General features: G+C 34.6%; 1 protein-coding gene across 2 annotated transcripts in view; it reads left to right on the forward strand.

Annotated features, from left to right (window-relative positions):
* Positions 1-21,164, forward strand: part of GLRA3 (glycine receptor alpha 3) — a 189,858-nt gene that overhangs the window by 434 nt on the left and 168,260 nt on the right. The window lies entirely within an intron of this gene.

A 21,164-nucleotide genomic window follows, 5' to 3' on the forward strand; every position in this document is an offset into this window, starting at 1 on the left:
TTTCCAAAAGTTACAAAACATTTAGCAATTAGAAATAATATTTTTTAAGTAGGAAAAAATCTGGAACATAAACATATACTGATCAGAGAAATTTTGAACATTGTTGGTATATCCAGAGGCTAAGTTAAGGCTTTGTAAGTACCATGTCTAAAGAGCTTAGTTCAGGTAACACATGAGAACAAAATCATAAATAAATCATTAGATATGTCCTATGACAAGAATAATCTTTTTGGAAAAAGTTATATTATAAGAAACCTATTGAAGAACAAAATTGTTCTATGACATATAAATTTCTTATCATGTCCAGTCATATTTGGTGGGCTTTCCTTTTTTATTATTTTTTTTTAAATAGAGACTAGTCAAAAGATCAGATAATTTAACCCTTATTCTTAATCAAACAATATATATGCAAGATTATGCTTATATAGACTTTTGAATCACCAATGTAAATTTTACTTTACCATTATAATTATCTTAAGATTTCCATTTTTATGGCCCACAAGCTTTTCAAAAAGATTGAAATCAAATAATTAGAGTAAGGAAGTTACTGTACATTAATTTCTATTTTAAGTATGTAAATATGGTCTTCTAGGTTGCAATGTCAATTTTTCATCTTTGGACACCTTAGAAAACATAGTGTATGTCATAAAAACTGCCTTATAGAAAGTTATGTCATTTTGATATACCTGTAGGAACAGGAACTAATTGTGAAGGTTATTATAATTTTGAAATTATTTTTTTCTGAAGTACAGGGTTGAACCACTGTAAACTAGGATATTTTCAGTGAAAAATATTTTAATATGACTGTAAACTTTTGTAACTGCAATTGTCACAAATTTTATATATGGTGATTAAAGCAAAGAGTAGAGCTTTTATATTTACAAAAATTCATGAAAAGGAGCACAAAATTCATGTTATAAGTGAAATGGATCATTTTATTATAATTATTTTTTAGTATCTTAGATGATGATATGGATTTTTTTTCCAAGGAAATCGAAGTAACTTAGTTGACAGATTTAGGAAGTTTAATATCAGTAACTAAACCATTTTGGTCAATAAAATCAAATTTGTATAATGGTAATTCACCATGATATTTGTTATAATATATTCTTAGATATATAATCTTCATTGGTACATCCTTTGATATTTGTCTAGTTTTACTGAAACTCACAAAAATTTTATTTCAAATTGATGATCATAATTATAAGAATTTATCTTCATTAATATTAAATAATTATAAAAAAATGCTTTCTGTGAATAATCCAAAGATACAATCCTCTGAAAACCACACACACCCAGTATAGAAGTTTGTATGGTATATATATTCTTTATCATTAGTTTTTTCTTCTTTGATAAATTGAATAAAATTTTTCTCTTAGATTGGTCTTAGATGAAAATAATTCTCTCTCAATGAAGAACTTTAATTATATTTAAAAATTTAAATATATTTATTTTCATTGATGGCTCTTAAAATAAAATTTCTTATAGTTAAAAAAAAAGTGATGCTCCCTCTACTGGAAATATTTTGTAAAATAAATGTCATTATGAAAACTATTGTCTATTCATTAAATCTATTTTTTAATTTATTTATTTCTTGAAGAAAAAGGAAACATCAAGTAAAAATAAAGACAAAAAATTATTTGATATTAATTTACAAATATATCTTTTTAATATAAAATATTCTTTTAGGGCAATTTGGAGACAAGAACGCAATTGGAAACCTCAAATATTTTTAATTAAATAATTTATTAGTACAAGGTTCTTTTGATAGGTTTTAAAGATTATTAAAAAACTTAGTGAGATATACACACAGAAAAGTACAAAAATAATAAGCTCCCATGTAAAGTTTCACAAAGATAACACACTCATGTGAAGAGAAACTAAAAAAGAACTATCATATAATTTGGTGGTCCCTATTCTGGTTCTATATCTAAATGAATTAAAGTCAGGATCTTGATATTAGTAATTCCATGTTTATTTCAGCACTATTCACAATAGCTAAGTTGTGGAAACATCAAATATCCACTGACAGGTGAATGGATTAAAAAATGTAGATATAAATACAAGGGAATAAAATTCAGCATTTAAAAAGAAGGAAATTCTGCAATATGCCACAGCATGGATGGGATTTTGAGGACATTATTCTTAGTGAAATAAGACAGACACATAAAGATAAATACTCTGTGGGAAAAAATAAAATAAGTAGAATTGTCAATATCACAAACCCACTCACCCTCCTACTGCCATACCTTTCCCAGGTACTACTTTGCCCAAAGATAATCACCATCTTGACTTATACAATAATGAATATGTTTTTCTGCTTTTGAAGTTTATATAAAATACTTATTTGTGTCTGCTTTATCTTTATGAGCATTACATTTATGTGATTTGTCCATATTAGTGCATATAGCAATAGCTTGCTTATTCTCATTGCTGTATAGTATTCCATTATATGAAGACATTACAATTCTCCAGTGTCCTATGAAGGATACTTTTAGATATTGGCTACTGTGGCCATGAACATCCTTAAACAAGTCTTTTTTGTGAATATGTATGAATATATGTGAATACATGCATTTTGGGGATAGTATGGGTTCGGCTTGAGACTTTCTCTAGGAGAGGAATTTCTGGATCATAGGATAGGCATGAATATGTTTAGTTTTATGAGATATTGCAAATTTCCAGTAGTTGTATCTATTGATACTTCTATCATCAATGTCTGAGGATTTCAGTTTGTTAGTACTAGTACAAAGTTTGTTAAGTGAATATTATTATAAATATTTCTAGCATTTTCTTAGACTATTATTGCAGGCCCACAGATGTTATTTTAAATTTTTTATCTTGCACAATTTCTACTTTTTAGTAAATGAATTTTACTAAGGCAGAAAAGTAAAAATACTTACTTCTATAATACAATTAGGAGTATTCATTACCAGATTATATCAAGTGTTTAAAAAATACATTTTTGAAGAGGAATTATTTTTTTAAAAAAGGTAATTATTTAAAACATACAAGTGAGAAAATGGTGTAAACAGAAGAAAAAAATCTGAATTTCCTAGTAGTAAACTTTTTTAAAAGTTTCACACTTTGCTCAGATATTGCTGTTTTCTGAAACAATCTTTCTAGGCTTTTGGGTTCTAGTCCTCATACTAATAAAATAAAGAACAAAACACCAGTGTCCAGCCTTCTTTGAAATGCAGATAAGTGGTGATTATAAGGAGCTTGCAGAGCAAATTCTAAAAACAGGAGAACTGCCAAAAATATTTCATTTAAATTGATTATTTTTAAAAAATACAATTTTATTTTTCATCTTTATAATTTGATTCCAACACAGACTTTCTATTTGAATAAATTATGGTACACTCTGTCAAAAATTAAATGTGTGAATTTTAGACTTCATGATAATCACAAATAAAATGCTTCCTTGGTTTACTTTGAAGCCCAAGAAAAACATTTTGACATAGAATTTCTTGTTTTTGCTTTTGGTATGTTTTGGAGCACGGGAAAAAATCCTTTTTAATGTTGGCTTTATTTTCTTATGTAAGATAATAAAGAAAAATGTACTTCAAAGAGTAAACTTTTACCACAATGATTTCTTATATGCAGGTACAGTAACAAGATTCTATAAATATTTTTTAAAATTATGTTACACATAATATATGCTCCTTACTTTTATGTCTATAAATAATCATGCATTTCCCAAGTGTAGAAGGATCATGGCCCAGTTCTCTGGTTAGTGCCTCAGGCAATTTGCCCTGCAGATTCAGAAAACAGCTTGCAAAATATTTCCTATGCTACATATGTTTTCCTCCCTTAACTACAGTCATGTACTGAGGCAAGTCAATTGACAAATATGTATTTAATGTGTAATGTTAAACAATTCAACCAGATTACCAAATTCCATGCACAAATTTTTGTGTTAGGTACAATCTGGCTGATTGGGAACTACCATCTTTCCCATCATGGAACTTAAAGCACAAAAGGGAAGAAAATACAAAGGACCAAATAACAAAAGAAAAACTCAAACAGCAATGTTTTGGAAAGGTGAGGTAGGGAAGCTATTTGTAAGGCTTGGTACTAGTATTGTATCTTGTTAAGATACTTGTTCACTGGGCGGAAATGAGACACAAAGGAAATGATAATGGGTATACAGTATGCTTTAAGGAGTGTTGATGATCAAATTCAGTGAAGAAATTCTGATTTATGGTTTACATTCATAGTCTACTAACAACAACTACTAAGCTGGCTGCAATAATAAACCTGCAGAAATATGGAGAACTAGCAGCTTCCTTTCACAATAGAATATGGATAAAACTTAGAAGGAAAAAATTTAATTATAGCTATATAGTTGTCATAGGAATAGTTTTTAACTTGGCTCAAAATATCTCAATACAATTGCTAATAACAATTAGTAATAAAAATAATTAGTAATAGTAAGAACTATATAAACTAAAATAATGGCTAAACTATAAGAAAAGGATATCTCTTTGTTTTAGAATTTGAAAACCATGTTTGAAATTTTCATCAAAATATGATCTGCTTAAAGAAAGAAAACCAAATAGAGGATTTTGATTGTTAGAAAAAAAGAAAACACTGAATATGGTCTAGGGTATTTGAGTTTGAGATGCCACCTGTAGATCTTGGTATCCTGCCATCAGCTGGGGATGCAGAGTTGATGCCTGGACAATAGATTTAACAATCAAAATGTTATGAAGATGATAATATTGTTTGTAAAGAAGAAAGAATAAATATGTATATGCAATAGGGGAAAACATTATAAAGTAGGGCACAGAGAAGTACACAGAGACCGCTGAGTTAAACCAGAGGTGAAAACTGATTATAATTAAGTGACAAAGTCACAGATTTATCACAATTTTATAAGTTGATCCTAGTGACCTGCTCATATCAACAGTATATATCTTTCTAAAACTTTTCTATAGAACCTTCCAATGCTCTAATTTCAACTAATCTCATAATTTTACAATCACAGATGATACATTATACCCACTTAGTTTTCTCAGGAGACTTTTAGGGAATCATTTTGAGAAAGCACATCCTTACTTTTCCTATCGTTATTCATGAACGATATATAATAGATCCTTCTTGATTCTCTCAACAAACATGTCTCTTACTCTTCTGCATATGATTATCTTCATGGTAGTTAACAATATTTATTGAAAATAAATTCATGTGTTGGTAGATGTCTATATGGAAATGTGAATTGTTTGTCTTTCCACTAGGAGAATGGTATTGTTGTAGCTTTGTTTTGCCTGGAGAAGTGGGTCAGGAGAAGAGATATATGAATCATCTTCAGGGAACTGGTTCTAGAGTGAAGGCAGGAGTTCCAAGACAGGATAAACTGTTTGCAACAAACAGAGGCATGTGAATAGGAAGAGCTATTCAGCTGCAGAAGACAAAGCTATTCTAACTGCAGACAAACACATTTTAAAGTATTTTAAAAAGATTATTAATTTATTTATTTTCCAGAGAGAGAGAAACCACAAGTAGGCAGAGAGGCAGGCAGAGAGAGAGGGGGAAGCAGGCTCCCCGCTGAGCAGACAGCCAGATGTGGGGCTTGATCACAGGGCCCTGAGACCAGGACCTGAGCAGAAGGCAGAGGCTTAACCCACTGAGCTACCCAGGTGCCTCACATTTTAAGGCATTTTAAGGAAACTAAGTTTGAAATTCTCAGATGTCAGAAAAGTAAACAATGGTTAAAAAAAAGCCTCATTATAGGGTATTTCTGATATTCTTTCATAATCTCCATACTAGAAATACTTTCAGGAGGAAGTATTACCAGTACCTCTAGGACAATTTTATCCACAAAAGCAGTAACTTCAGTGGTACAAGTAAGAAGAGCATAAAATATAAAGTTTATTAATATCCTCTGGAAACAGTTTATTGAATGGAATAACTTTCGAGGCAAGTGAAGAATTCTCTATGAGTGCATCAAGCATTTGCCATAACCAATTAGAAATTATTGCTAAATGGGGCACCTGAGTCGCTTGGTCAGTTAAGTGGTTGCCTTTGGTTCATATCATGGTCCCACGGTCCTGGGATTGAGTCCCACAGGGGGATCCCTGCTCATCAGAGAGCCTACTTCTCCCTCTCCACCACCTGTGCTCTCTCTCTCTCTCAAATAAAGGAAATCTTTAAAAAGAAAAAATTGCTGCTGAACACAGGTATTTCTGCTACACAACCATCACCACTATAGGATGACTAGACTTACATTAAAGGTAACTGGTTCATCCATATCTTAACTAAATTTGAAAATCTCTCAAAAATATCTCTAACAGGTGGTCATCCTATAAACTTTAAAATTTCTAACAATAAGGATGCCTTTACTCTCAGAAGAAAAGTATTTATCAAATGATTTTAATAGAATTTTATTGGTTAGTTTTACTAGAATGTCATTCTATTTTCTCCTGGCCAAAGTAAAAATTTTCCCCCTATACATGACACCAAAAATATTTGTCTCTGTATTTTCCCCTGGTGTTTTATACTTTTTTCTCCACTGACAATGATCCCACTGCTCATGGAAAGTGTGTTTTATTTGGGCATGGTTTGAATTGATAACCTTTTCTGTGCAGTTAATCCACGAATAAAGCTTGGATTCTCCAGTTTCAGAGTGACTCTGGCATTCTACCTGAATTTCTCTATAACTTTGTAAAAATTTATGGAGCAATGATTCCTTTCCAGGCAATGTGTGAAGTGCTGGGGAAACAGAACTTCAGCTTTTAATAATGTACCACTAAGGAGGGCATGTGTATGTTTTTGATTTTCATACAAGTCTTCTCTCTCCCTCTTAATTGTAAGTCCTATGATGATAGGATTGTTTCTGATGTTTATTTTACCTGTATAATACTTAATTCAATGTCATACATGCTTGAAGTTGATGCTCAGTAAGCAGCAAGTAAGCACTGAGATAATATCTGCCTGTCACATCTGTCTACCTACCCATGACCTTAGATTTGAATTCTCCTGAATTCTGTGTTATTACTTGGAGCAAAAAGGGAGTCTGTGTTTGAGATCTCATAAAATATATGAGATCAAGCTAATCTCAGATATTACTCTGGCAGCATTTAGTGGAAAAATAATATATTTGCTTCTCATTATCACCATGAGAAACTAAAATTTGTATTGTATAATGTATTATTCCTCAACTTTTCTTTTTCCATTTTTGCCTTCTAAGGAAACTTTTAAAGATATTTTTTAGACTTTTTTTCTAATTATCTTCATGGAAATGTAATACCACAGTATGCTATATATATGCACATGTACAGTATGTGTGACCTGTGGTATATGGGGTTTGTGTGTACCATAATTTTATATATACATAAAATTATATGTAATGGCTTTATACATGAAAGAATATGAGTTTTGACCCCCAATTTAAAACTTCCTCCCGCGCCACCCACTCCTACTGAGAATGCATGGTGTAATGGTTGCTACTTTTTCATGATGCTGCTTAGACTAGAGTTGTATAGTTCTACTATTTTGGATCATGACCTAGAAATAAAGGAATAGAGGAAGTATTTACTTGTTTGGACCTCATTAGGGCTTTGCAACTTTGTAAAATGAGTACATAGTTAATGTCATTTCTCTGCTGACACACTGTAACATAAGTTAATCCTTAAGTCATTAGAGTACTTTAGCAGTATCTTTTTCCACAAATACATATGTCTCCCCCAAACCACTAGGATTTCAGCAATAAATTTCAAATCACTGCTGCTCCTACTAACACGATGGTTAGGTAGCTTTCATAATTTCATACAACTCTTTTATAAAAATAATCTTGGAACCCCTGCCCTACAGCAGTGCTCACTTTGTTTCCTATGATTAAGAGTCTCTTACGGTTCATATCCCTTAGAGGTAAGGGGTAACTGGGCGATGGACATTAAGGAGCGCATGTCATGTAATGACACCTGGGTATTATATAAGACTGACAAATCTCTGAAAAAAATATATAATGAACCCCACTTTTAAGAAAAGCAAAAAAATACATCTATAAGCTCCTTAAAAATAGTGGTTCATATCATAAAATGATTCTTCATATTATACAATGATTCAGCTTGAGTTCCCCTGGTTAGTGGATATCTTTGTTCATTTAAAATTATTTTGTGTATCAAGGTAGGGGGATGGGCAAAATGGGTGAAGGGGAGTGGGAGATACAGGCTTCCAGTTATGGGATGAAAAAGTCACAGGGATAAAAGGTAGAGCAGAGGGAATACAGTCTATAGTACTATAAAGCGTTATGGGGTGATAAATGGTAATGATGCTTGTGGTGAACATAGCATAACATACATCAAATCACTATGTTTTACACCTGAAACTAATGTAACATTGTGTATGGGCTATACTTCAATTAAAAATAAATCAGGGGGGGCGCCTGGGTGGCTCAGTGGGTTGGACCTCTGCCTTCGGCTCAGATCATGATCTCAGGGTCCTGGGATCGAGCCCCACATCGGGCTCTCTCCTCAGGGGGGAGCCTGCTTCCTCCTCTCTCTCTCTGCCTGCTTCTCTGCCTACTTGTGATCTCTCTCTGTCAAATAAATAAAATCTTAAAAAATAAATAAATAAATAAATAAGGGCGCCTAGGTGGCTGTGTTAAAAAATTAAAAAAAAAAAGAATCAAGCATTTTTTTAAAAAGATTTTATTTTTTTATTTGACAGACAGAGATCACAAGTAGGCAAAGAGGCAGGCAGAGAGAGAGAGGGGGAAGCAGGCTCCCTTCTGAGCAGAGAGCCTGATGCGGGGCTCAATCCCAGGACCCTGAGATCATGACCTGAGCCGAAGGCAGAGGCTTAACCCACTGAGCCACCCAGGTGCCCCAAATCAAGCATCTTTTTAAAAAATGTTTTTTTTTTTCAACCCTCCACCCCAAAAAAGATAATCAACCATTAGGGATATAATATACAACATGATGACTATAGCTAATACTGTTGTATGAAATATATGGGAACATTTTAGGAGAGTTAATCTTGATGCTATTATCATTTAAAGTTTGCTTTTCTATGATTTAGACTCTGTTGACTTTCTTTTGTTATTGATATTAGATAAATGAAGAAGTTCCCATTTCTTTCTAAAGTTAAATTTCTAGTTGTTCTAAAACAGGATATCAACTGTTAATACCTATGTTAGCTCTGGATAGTCTCCAATACAGGAGTTAGGGTTATGTATAAAAAGCTGAGAATGTATTACTATTAAAAATAAATACTAATTGTCAGAAAGCTGTAGTAACAATTAAAATGCTACTTAAAGAAAAGAAAGTAAGTTGTTCTTAATGGTCTTGAGTGTGAGCAAATCATCAGCAAACAGTTAGTCCTATTATTGTTGTTGGCATCATTTTTGTGGTTTGGGGGTCAGACTGTCCATACAATACTTTAAGGTGGGGACCTGGGAAACGATAAGTGAAATGAACCTCAACAAAATGGCCACTCAACGGCCCTCCATCAAATGACTGGGAAGAAAAATGTGAGTTCCATCTGGCTAATTTTTCCTCAATTCCCTTCACCTTCTCAAAGACTCCATGTCTGATCTTCTCCAGGTCTATACGAAGCTATCTCCTCTGTGCTCCCAAGCACTCAGTGCCTTTGTTGCACAGATCTTGATGGCCTGGTGGTGGTGGTAATCACCAGAATACCACCCCTAGTTTGAGCTGTGAAGTCCTTCAGGGCAGGACAGTAATGGATGTCTAGTTCTAGCTCCAGGTCTTGAAAGACTGTCTAGCACAATGAAAGTGCTCACTCATTTCTGGCATGAGGCCTGGTTTTTATTTCTAAAAGTGGATTAACAATTCCAAAAAAGTAACTCTTTCTTGGCACAACTAAAAATAATATGTTGACTTTCTTTGCTTCTAGCACTCAGGAGAAAATTCAGTGAGCGATGTGATGCTTTGTTTTTTCTTTATTCCTAACTTTATTTTTCTGTGGTAATATATTTACCCATTCACCTCTTATCTCTCTTTTACAGAAAAAGTTTTAGGAAAAAAAATCATCTATATTTTTTCATTTTCTCAACTACTCATTTATGTCTCATTTATGCCTATTTGGGATCTGTCCCTATTTCTACTAAATAAAGAAGTACCGAACATTCATGTTGTGATAGCTCCTTTTTTAAACATTGGAGAAATGGAAATAACACTTCATATAATAATGGTTGTATATAAAGGTTAATATAATACTAGTTGTTAAAATAATTATTTAATGTATATAGAAATGTTCATGTATATGTATATATAGATATATAAAATACATATAATATATCTTTATATCAATATATAACTTTTTAAAAAATTTTTTTAAAAAGATTTTATTTATTCATTTGACAGAGAGATAGAAAGAGAGCACAAGTTTGCAGAGTGGCAGGCAGAGGGAGAGGGAGAAGCAGGCACTCCGCTGAGCATGAAGCGCAATGTGGATCTCCATCCCAGGACCCTGAGATCATGACCTGAGCCCAAGGCAGACACTTAACTGACTGAGCCACCCAGTGCTCCAATATGTAACTTTTAATTATTTACGTTTTATAAGATCTCTGCACTGGAAAGAGAAAACATAATTAAATGAACATCCTACATGGTAATCAAGTGAACAATGCATGTTCTCAAGGTTTTGTGTTTACATTTCTATTATCATGCCTATCACTGTTCTGGTATCAAACTGACAATATTCCAGTTCTCTAGATAAATTGAGACCACCACTGATAAAAAAAAATCATTGTTTTTGCTTTTTAATCTGTTTATTCACATTCTTTTAATATTTTAGGCCCAAGAGACTCTATAAAGTATGGCTCAACAATGATTCCTTTTTTGCAGGCAATTGTAGAAAAGGTAGTCTTGAACAACTACCCAAATAGTAACAATTGTAAATAGTGAGAAAACATCTTTTTTTTTTTTTGAATGGAAAGGAGTGGAAATTCTTTATGAAAATGAAAGGAATTTAAATGGACCCTAAGAAGTTGACAGAATTTGAACAGGCAGAAAAAAGCGATCATTTGAGACAGGATAAGTAATTGTTAGCCAAGGCAACAGGCCAACTTCCATGTGAAATGGAGGATATTGCAAATTTCATAGTAACAATTCGACCAGGGGAGCCCCAAGTTTTCTTTTCTAATAAATCTATGCTAAAGTTGTTTTAGGACTAACTTTGTAGGGAAAAATCTATATGACTATTGTAGGATGTTAGAAAATATTGGCAAATGTTTATCCAAATAATGTTTCTCTATTTTTAAATAAAATTTGTCATTGTAATCATTTGATTGAGGGAACAAAATATTTGAGTGAGGTATTTTATATCTGCTTGTTCTGTCGATGTCAGTACACTTTATTTTTGTTGATTTATATTATTTAAATGTGTTTATTTTGTGTATCAGAAGTCTAAAGACTGATAATTACTAGCAGGTTAAATAACAATCCAATAAACAAAAATCCAAGAAAAGAAGAGATTTATGACTTCACAATTCTATAAACAAATGGTTGCATTCCTGACAAGGGAAAGAAGAATGGCATATGTCATCAAATCTTGACTTTCAATACTTAAAAACAATCTATCTCTACACATTTCTTTCTTTCAAAAAATTATAAAATGTTCTAATATGCATTATATAATATTTTCCACCAGTTCTTACATTATTCCTTTTTAGGAAGACACTTATCCTTATTAAAACACTGACCCGACTTTGTACAGTATAACCTACCTCATGGTAAGAATAAATGAATCTCCTGTGTCCTAAACTAGTTTCTTATTTTATTTATTGGGAAGAATAGAGATAGGAAAGCATTATATGTATAAAATTATTAGTTTTCTGCCATCTACTTTATGTTGTTTTTTTGTAACAGCCTTAAACCACTTTAAAAGATTGTGAAATATTTTTTTTTCCCTTTAAATCCCTGAAATTATTGTATCTCTTTCTTCTGGCGAATCTTAGATGAGAACTATCAAAGACACTGACTCTGCTGCAGAACTAAGCTTGTTCCTCCTGAGACTATAGTAGAGAATTAGGTTTTATATGTAGCCTAAATATGTCCTTCTAAATAATAACATGTGGACTTAAAATTTTGCTCTACTTCAAAAAGCCAAAGTGTGTACCATTCTCTGTGTGTATGTGCATAGTTATCATATATATCAACAAACAGCAACAATTACATTGGAAAAGTCTAATTGATATGAAAAAACAATGCAAATTCCTAGAGTAAATAAAAATTCAAACTCAAAAAATAGTAAAAAGAAGATAAGATGTGTACCTCTATAGGAAATACCTACTCTATTTTAGATGTTTTCTAAATTAGCTTTTCTTGCATTCTATCTTCTCTCTGTGCATGCATTTGTGCACACATGTGAAAACAAGAAGAAAGTTGGAGAAAGAGGGCTCAGGGTCAGGTCACAGACCTGTCTTTGAAGGGCTGAGTGACCTTTCTATGGACTAAGTATTTTTAATATTCTACTTTAAAAATGTAATGTGTAGAGCTGTATCCATCTACACAGTACAATTTTTTTTGACGAACGTAGTCAGAAAAGTGATAGTTTCTCCTGAAACAGAAAATATGTACCAAGCATTACAGCTATAATTTATCACTTCATTTAATATTAGTGGCCTAATTTTCCCCCTAGAATCCACTGTAGTGGTAGATGTGAGAGGTGTTGAGTGGCAGGAAAATCAACAAGGGATGAACAGATCAGTCCTTTATTGTTGTTCTTAGTTCTGACTAGCCTCACATTTGTGAGTGACAGAAGTACACAATAATACTGGCTTGAGAGAGATTTTATTTTTCCCTCCAAAATAAAAAAAAAAAAGAAAGAAAAGAAAAAGAACAACTACGGAAGTGAGCAAGCTAGGTCTAGAATGGGAGTTTACCAATCCTTCCTTCTACCTTATTGTTTTGTCACCCCTAAAATGAGGTTTCTTCCTTGACATCCAAGCTAGATGCTCTGATCCAGTCATCATCATTATTTTCCAGTTATTAGAAAAGAGAAAGAGCCTTCTGTTTAAAGACCTTCTGATAAGTTAGAGATTTCCCAGTTTCCCTGGCAGGTGTGTGTGTCCTTGTGTTCTGGCAACTAAGTTATAAATAGAAGTGGCAAGTTTAACTTCTGTGAAGGACCATTTGAGGGAGATCCAGAAGCTCCTGATTACATTTTGCATTCTGCCTTATGGAACCCATTCTCTAACTGAAGCAAAAGGGAACTATTCTTAGTAGGAAAGGGGCACAATCAGATTGTGTTTCAGAAATATCACTAATGGAGTAAGGTGGAGAACTCAGAAGAAAAGATGTTGATGGTGGAGAGGGGCAAAACTAGCATCAAGGAATGTAGTTCTTAGTCGATGCAATAGAACATCCTAAAAATGGAGAGAAAATAGCAGATATAAGAAGTGACAAAAAGAAAAAGAAAGGAAAAACAGTGTCTACTAATTGGGCGTGAGGAAAAAGAGAGAAGTGTCTAGAATAATTCTCATCTTCATAGGTGAACAATACTGCCATGACACAAATAGAACCTAAGAGGAACAGCCATGTAGAAAAGTATCCTAATATAAGTTCCAGGAGTGAATGTGATACCTCTAAGATATCCAGCTAATGAAACACTGCAGCACAGTGCAGGGAGTGTAGGACCTGGGCATAGATCAGCTTGGATGACTAGCATTCTGGGACAGGGCTTATGATAGGTGAACACACACTGATGTTTCATCCCTTTGGAGTAAGCAAACAAGCCTGGTGACTGTCATCCAGCTTTTACTGCTCCAGATCCCATCTTACATATTTCAGGCTGAGTTGTGAACAGCACAGCACACCTGTAGTCATGGAAGCATGTGGATGTGGAAAAGTGCTTCCCTGCCTAGGGCATCGCTACTCAAAATACAGTCCTTTAACCAGCACGAAGTCACCTGAGAGATTGTTAGAGCTGCAGGGTCTGAATTCTACCACAGACTTACTGAATCTGAATCTGCATTTTATTATACCCACCAGATGATTCATAAGTGCATTTAGGTTTGAAAAACATTATTTTAAGAACATCATCTAAAGGATGGGCAGAAGGAGAAGTACTGGCAAAAAAACAAAAAAAAGAGAAAAGGAGAATTAACAGTGAGCACGTCACAGAACTTAATGGAAGAGTTTTAGAAAGGAAAGAATGATCAATAACATCAAATGTCATAAAGACAAAAAGAAATATGGAAGATTACTGGTAGCCTTTTCAAGTGATCACATAACATTGATTGATGACCTAAAGAAAAAGATAAATACAGATTATTTTTTTCTAAGAGGCTACTGGAAGGAGAAATCAGAGTGGACACAGTTGAGATACCCACATGTTGATTTGTTCCTTTTTGTTTTTTAAATGGCAGGAGATTTAAGCTTGTTATGTCTGGAAGGAAAGAGTTAGGAATTGCTTTAGAAAGAGACAGGAGGAGTACAAAACAAAAGGGGCAGTCACTGAGAAAATGAAAAGGAAGAGCCATAGTTGAAGATAGCTTTTGAAACAGGAGTACCAGGTCTCTCTCTGTGACTAGATAGAAGGTTAAAATAGATGCAGAATACCACAAGTTGTCGATATGAGAATTATGATTTCATAATTCAGCACCTGAATACTCAATTATCTCTTTGAAGTAAGAGGCAAGGTCATCCACTGAGATAAAGATAAACAATGAAGTGAACAAGTTTAGGCTGACTTCCCAGTTACCAAAGAGAATAGAGCCGAGTCTCCATTCCTTCTGGTACCCTGGCAGTGCTGTGTTCATGTTGTGTCAAAGCATTCCACCCAGCCCTTCCCAGCAGATGCTATAGGGGGAGGAAGTCTAGAGACATGGTCAATATTCAGACTGCATGGATTGATGTGGCAAAGCCAGAGGTAGAACCTACCTCACCTAATTCAAATTAACTGCTTATTTTTCCAAGTGAGCTCCGCAGTCGAGGCTATTCTAAAGTAGAAAAAGAAATGATCACATCACTCCTGAAATGAAACTCATTCAGTCAGAGTCATAGGAAGATTTATTTGTTGATATTTTCATAAAAAAATATAAGAATGAAACCCACTTTCAAAACTGTAGTCTTTGTTCTCATAGTTCTACACATGAACACCAGTTTGACAATGTTGGCATACATTTTGCGCTCACAACTCTGAACTGTTTCTTTTATATCTCCAACGTGGCTAGCTTTTTTCCTATAAAGCCTTGTCTCTCGGGATTGTCTTATGCTTGATTAAAGAAAACATATGCTCTTACTGCCACAGGAAATAAGTTCTATAATCTAGAGGGTTTTAAAATCCTTTTGTTTCCTGGGAAACCATAAACACATTTCCCAAAATAGCTTAGGCATATACAAAGAAGGGAGGAAGAGGGGAGGGGGAGACAGAGGTGAGGCAGGAAGAGCAGACAAGAGTCAGAGAGCAACTAACCTCAGCTGTGCATTAGCTTTAAGTTTCATGTTAACAGCAGTGATTTTATCTTCCTCATCTCTTCTTTCAATTTTTAAAAAGAATATAGTCCAATAAAAACCTCAGTGAAAGCAACAACAAACCTTGATGGAAGTCAGATTTTCTGAGGGAAACTGAATAGCACCATACTCATTGCTGTGTTTACCTTTCCTCACCACTTCCAATTATAAATTCTTTTTTGCCTTGTTGTTTGAGTCCCTCCTTCGTTCTGTGCCATTTCTCTCTCCTTATGGGGATGTAATTGTCAGGCAAATAAGAGGTTCCCTGTACCACAGGAGGAAAAATGTCTGATCTGCCTTCAATATGCTTAAGTTAGAACAGCATCCACTGAAAGGTGACATTAACATAAATGTTTGCAGTCACACAAATGGGAATACCTACCCAAACCTGAATAACTCCATGCTCTGCTGATTCAGTATTATTCAGGAAAAGAAACTTAGTATGATTCCATGTTAATAGTCTCTGTATATCTCTTAGAGTCAGAGGCTACAGAGATTGGTGCTTTAAAATATCATGCTTTTATGTCCTGAATGTTATTGATTTGGGGATTTACAAAAATGTGTCTCACTAGGAGGTGCAGATGCAAGCACAATTAGTTGAAAATAGAAAGAAGAGAGCTCAAAATAAAGCAGTACTACTTCTGATATATTATTTCCTTCATAAAAATCTGTAACTCAGTCAAAATCTCAGGTAAGAGGATGATTTCTGTATCACGCATACCTGGGTGGTAGGATTAAGATGCTTTCTCTTTTTCCACTTTTTTTTCTTTTTTTTTTTTTCAGAGAGAGTGAACGTGTGTGCATATGTATGCATGCAACTGGGGTGGGGATGGGACAGAGGAGCAGAGGTAGAAGGAAAGATGATCTAAGCATGCTTCATGCCCAGCGTGGAGCCCCATGCCAGGCGTCACCTTATTATCCTGAGACCGTGGCCTCAGCAAAAATCAAGAGTCAGATTTAACCAACTCAGCCACCCGGGTGTTCCTAAGATACCTTTTTCTTATTTTTATATTTCCTTATGATTTTTTTTGTATAGTGAACATATATTAAATGAAATTTATAGTTTTTTTTAAACAAACTTTCTGTATATTTTAAAAGTCTAAGAAGTATTTTGACAAATAAGATTCAGAAGAGAAGCAATTCTTTTTATTTTATTTTATTTTTTATTTTAGAGAGACAGTACAAGTAGGGTAAGGAGTGGAGGGTGAAGGAGAGGGAGAGGGAAAGAATCATAAGCCAACTCTGTGCTGAGCAGGGAGCTCAACAGCAGGCTTGATCTTGGGAGGCTCAATCTCATGACTCTGAGGTCATGACCTGAGCTGAAATCATGAATCAAATACTCAACTGACTAAGCCACGTACGCACCCCATAGAAGAAGAGCAATTCTTAATACTTTCTCCATTAAAAAAAAAAAAAAGACTACCTCCATCAGTTTGATGTAATCACTTTCAAATTATCACTGGAAAAATGACTCTGAAACCTGTGATCTTGACTCACCTGGGTGGCTCAGTCATTAAGCTTCTGCCTTTGGCTCAGGTTGTGATCTCAGGGTCCTGGGATCGAGCCCCGCACCAGGCTCCCTGTTCAGCAGGAAACCTCCTTCTCCCTCTCCCACTGCCCCTGCTTGTGTTCCTCTCTCACTGTGTCTCTCCCTGTCAAATAAATAAATAAAATCTTCTTTTTTTTAAGGAAACTGGTGATCTTTTGATAAGTTAAACTGGTTGAGGTGTATTTGGAACATAAGAAACAAATTTATCAGGTTGAATTCTGTTAAACTGAACACTAGAAGAACTCTAGAAATTATAGTGAAGTAGTATATTAGTGCTATGAGATGAATTCCAATGATATGAGTTATATGACACAGGCAGACACTAGCTAGTGGAGAGGGACCTTGACAGGTGAGCATCACTTATCAACAATGAAAACCAGTGACTGATAGAACCAAATGATCTGTAAGAATTTTGTGGAGGAAGGATCATTTCCAGGTCAGGTAAGCAAAGAAAAGTGATGTAGAGAATGCACCATTTAAGCAAAAGGATTGATAAAATTCCATAAGGCAGGCAAACATGTGATCAGGAACATTTTGGATTTTGAATGATTACTATTATGACTTCTAGAGTCCTCTGACCATTTTCTGACTGAAAGAAATGTAAAGTGCATTATTCTAAGATTTTACCTTTCTAATTTTGATTTTGTTGAAATCTCAATGTTTTTATTAAGTTTATTATCCAAGAATACACTATACTCCAGACAGAGGAAAATAACTTTATCATTTTTAAATTGAAAAAAAAAAAAGTTTAGTGGTAGTGAACTTTGTGCATACTAGGTATGAGGGTAGGGGTGTTGGTGTGTGAACACAACAAGAATAAGAGAATTTCAAAAGACACTCCATAGAGATTGTGGTCTAGAGGGAGGTTAAGGGAGAAAGTCTTTTTGAATAAGTCAGAAAAAAAAAATTAAGGAACATCCCTCTCAGAAGGAAGAAAAGGACAACAATATTTATGAGAAACATTTTATTGTTGGTAATTTCTTTTGAGAAACTAAGTGCTATTTCACTGATTTGTGAAAGAAAAGGTGATATTGGGGGCACCTGGATAGCTCAGTTAGTTAAGCAACTGACTCTTGGTTTTGGCTCAGGTTGTAATCTCAGGATCATGAAATTTAAACCTCACATTGGTTTCCCTGCTCGGTGAGGGCTCTGCTTGAGTTTCTCTCTCCCTCTTCCCCTCCCCCATTCTCCCTCTGTCTCTCTCTCTCTTTCTCTCTCAGATAAATAAACATAAAAAAAAGAAAAAGAAAAAAAGAAAAGGTGATATTGACAACATGTTTCCTGCAGTATGTTACTATAGAGATTAAGAATGTAATTAGCACCAGACTTCAAGCTCTATTACAAAGCTGTCATCATCAAGACAGTATGGTACTGGCACAAAACAGACACATAGATCAATGGAACAGAATAGAAAGCCCAGAAACAGACCCTCAACTCTATGGTCAACTGATCTTCGACAAAGCAGGAAAGAATGTCCAATGGAAAAAAGACAGTGTCTTCACAACAAATGGTGTTGGGAAAATTGGACAGCCACATGCAGAAAAATGAAACTGGACCATTTCCTTACACCACACACAAAAATAGACTCCAAATGGAAGAAAGACCTCAATGTGAGAAAGGAATCCATCAAAATCCTTGAGGAGAAAACAGGCAGCAACCTCTTCGACCTCAGCCTCAGCAACTTCTTCCTAGAAACGCCACCAAAGGCAAGGAAGCAAGGGCAAAAATGAACTACTGGCATTTCATCAAGATCAAAACTTTCTGCACAGCAAAGGAAACCATTAACAAAACCAAAAGACAAGTGACAGAATGGGAGAAGATATTTGCAAACAACATAGATAAAGGGCTAGTATCCAAAATCTATAAAGATCTTAGCAAACTCAACACCCAAAGAACAAATAATCCAACCAAGAAATGGAAGAAGACATGAACAGACATTTCTGCAAAGAAGACATCCAGATGGCCAACAGACACATGAAAAGGTGCTCCATATCACTCAGCATCAGGGAAATACAAATCAAAACCACAATGAGATACTACCTCACACCAGTCAGAATGGCTAAAATTATTAAGTCAGGAAATGACAGATGCTGATGAGGATGTGGAGAAAGGGGAACCCTCCTACACTGTTGGTGGAAATGCAAGCTGGTGCAATCACTCTGGAAAACAGCATGGTTCCTAAAAGTTGAAAATAGAGCTACCTACAACCCAGCAATCAGACTACTGGGTATTTACCCTAAAGATACAAATGTAGTGAAGAACATGCACCTGAATATTAATAGCAGTAATGTCTACAATAGCCAAACTATGGAAAGAACCTAGATGTCCATCAACAGATGAATGGATAAAGAAGAGTGGTGTATATATATACAATGGAATACTATGCAGCCATCAAAAGAAATGAAATCTTGCCATTTGCGATGACATGGATGGAACTAGAGGGTATTATGCTTAGTGAAATAAGTCAATCAGAGAAAGATAATTATCATTTGATCTCCCTGATATGAGGAAGTTGAGAGGCAACGTGGAGGGTTTGGGGGGTAGGAAAGGAATAAATGAAACAAGATGGGATCTGGAGGGAGACAAACCATAAGAGACTCTTAATCTCACAAAACAAACTGAGGGTTCCGGGGGGAGGGGGGGAGGGAGATGGTGGTTGAGTTATGGACATTGGGGAAGATATGTGCTATGGTGAGTGCTGTGAAGTGTGTAAACCTGGCAATTCACAGACCTGTACCCCTAAGGCTAATAATACATTATATGTTAATAAAAAAAGAAAAAGAATGTAACTAACATTTTTTGAAAAGCTTTCATATGCAAGTGCTGTAATAATTGAGGTATGATGACCACAAGTCTATATTCATATTTTGAGTTTAATCACTGTAGGCACTTAATTAAAATCAATGTCAAAATATTTACGTGAATTTAATGTTACTTAGTTATAGTTACTTAAGTAATACATGATTATATATTCAGTATAAAATCCAAATATTTCAAATGACCAAACTCCCCCTTGGTCATAACCACTGCCTTGTTCTGGCTTCTCTTCATTCTCTCACTCATTCTACCTTAGAAGAGAGAAGTAGGTCTTCTGTTTGAGGGGTTTAGAAGGAAAACCAAGGCAAGCATAGCTCAGAGCCTTGGGACCTTGAGTTAGGTGTGGATATATAGACATCACTTTCAATTCTCATTGGGAAGCCAATGTGTCCTCAGATAGTATCAGTTTTAATGATTATAAGATCATGTTATGATCCCAAATCCTTCACCCATTTGAAAAAATTTCTCAAGTTATTCTACATCTGGAGGGGGAAGGAAGGATGCTATTTTGGATCACCTTGGATCCCAAGATTATACTAAAAATGTTATTTTGTACCTACTATTTCTTTCATTTAATAGTATTTCTTTAAGTACTCTGTGTTTCAGAACACATAGAATACCTTATTTTGTTTATGGCTGTAAACAAAATATAAATAAATCTAAAATATATAAATATATATAAATCTAAACTAAGATTATATTAGAGATTTTAAAAGCACATTTATAGCAACCTAGGTCATTTTCTATTTTTTTATTATTTTTATTAACATATAATGTATTATTTGCCCCAGGAGTACAGATCTGTGAATCATCAGGCTTACATCTTTTACTACACTCACCATAGCACATACCCTCCCCAATGTCCATAACCCAACCACCCTATCCCTATGCCACCCCCAATCCCCAGCAAACCTCAGTTTGTTTTATGAGATTAAAAGTCTCTTATTTTTTGTCTCACTCTTGATTCCATCTCGTTTCATTTTTTTTCCTTCCCTATCCCTCAAACCCCCCTCCCTGCCTCTCAAATGCCTTATATCAGAGAGATCATATGATAATTGTCTTTCTCTGATTGACTTGTTTCGCTCAGCAACACCTTTGGGTGTTGCGTTTGATAAGTTCTTTATAGATTTTGGATACTAGCCCTTTACCTGATAAGTCATTTGCAAATATCTTCTCCCATTCTGTCACTTGTCTTTGGTTTTGTTGACTGTTTCCTTTGTTGTGCAGAAGCTTTTGATCTTGATGAAGTGCCAATAGTTCATTTTTTTGTCCTTGCTTCCCTTGCCTTTGGCAACGTTTCTAGGAAGAAGTTGCTGAGGCTGAGGTCGAAGAGGTTGCTGCCTGTTTTCTCCTCAAGGATTTTGATGGATTCC

Source organism: Meles meles, chromosome 2 (assembly GCF_922984935.1).
Source record: "Meles meles chromosome 2, mMelMel3.1 paternal haplotype, whole genome shotgun sequence".
In the NCBI taxonomy this organism is placed as follows: Eukaryota; Metazoa; Chordata; class Mammalia; order Carnivora; family Mustelidae; genus Meles; species Meles meles.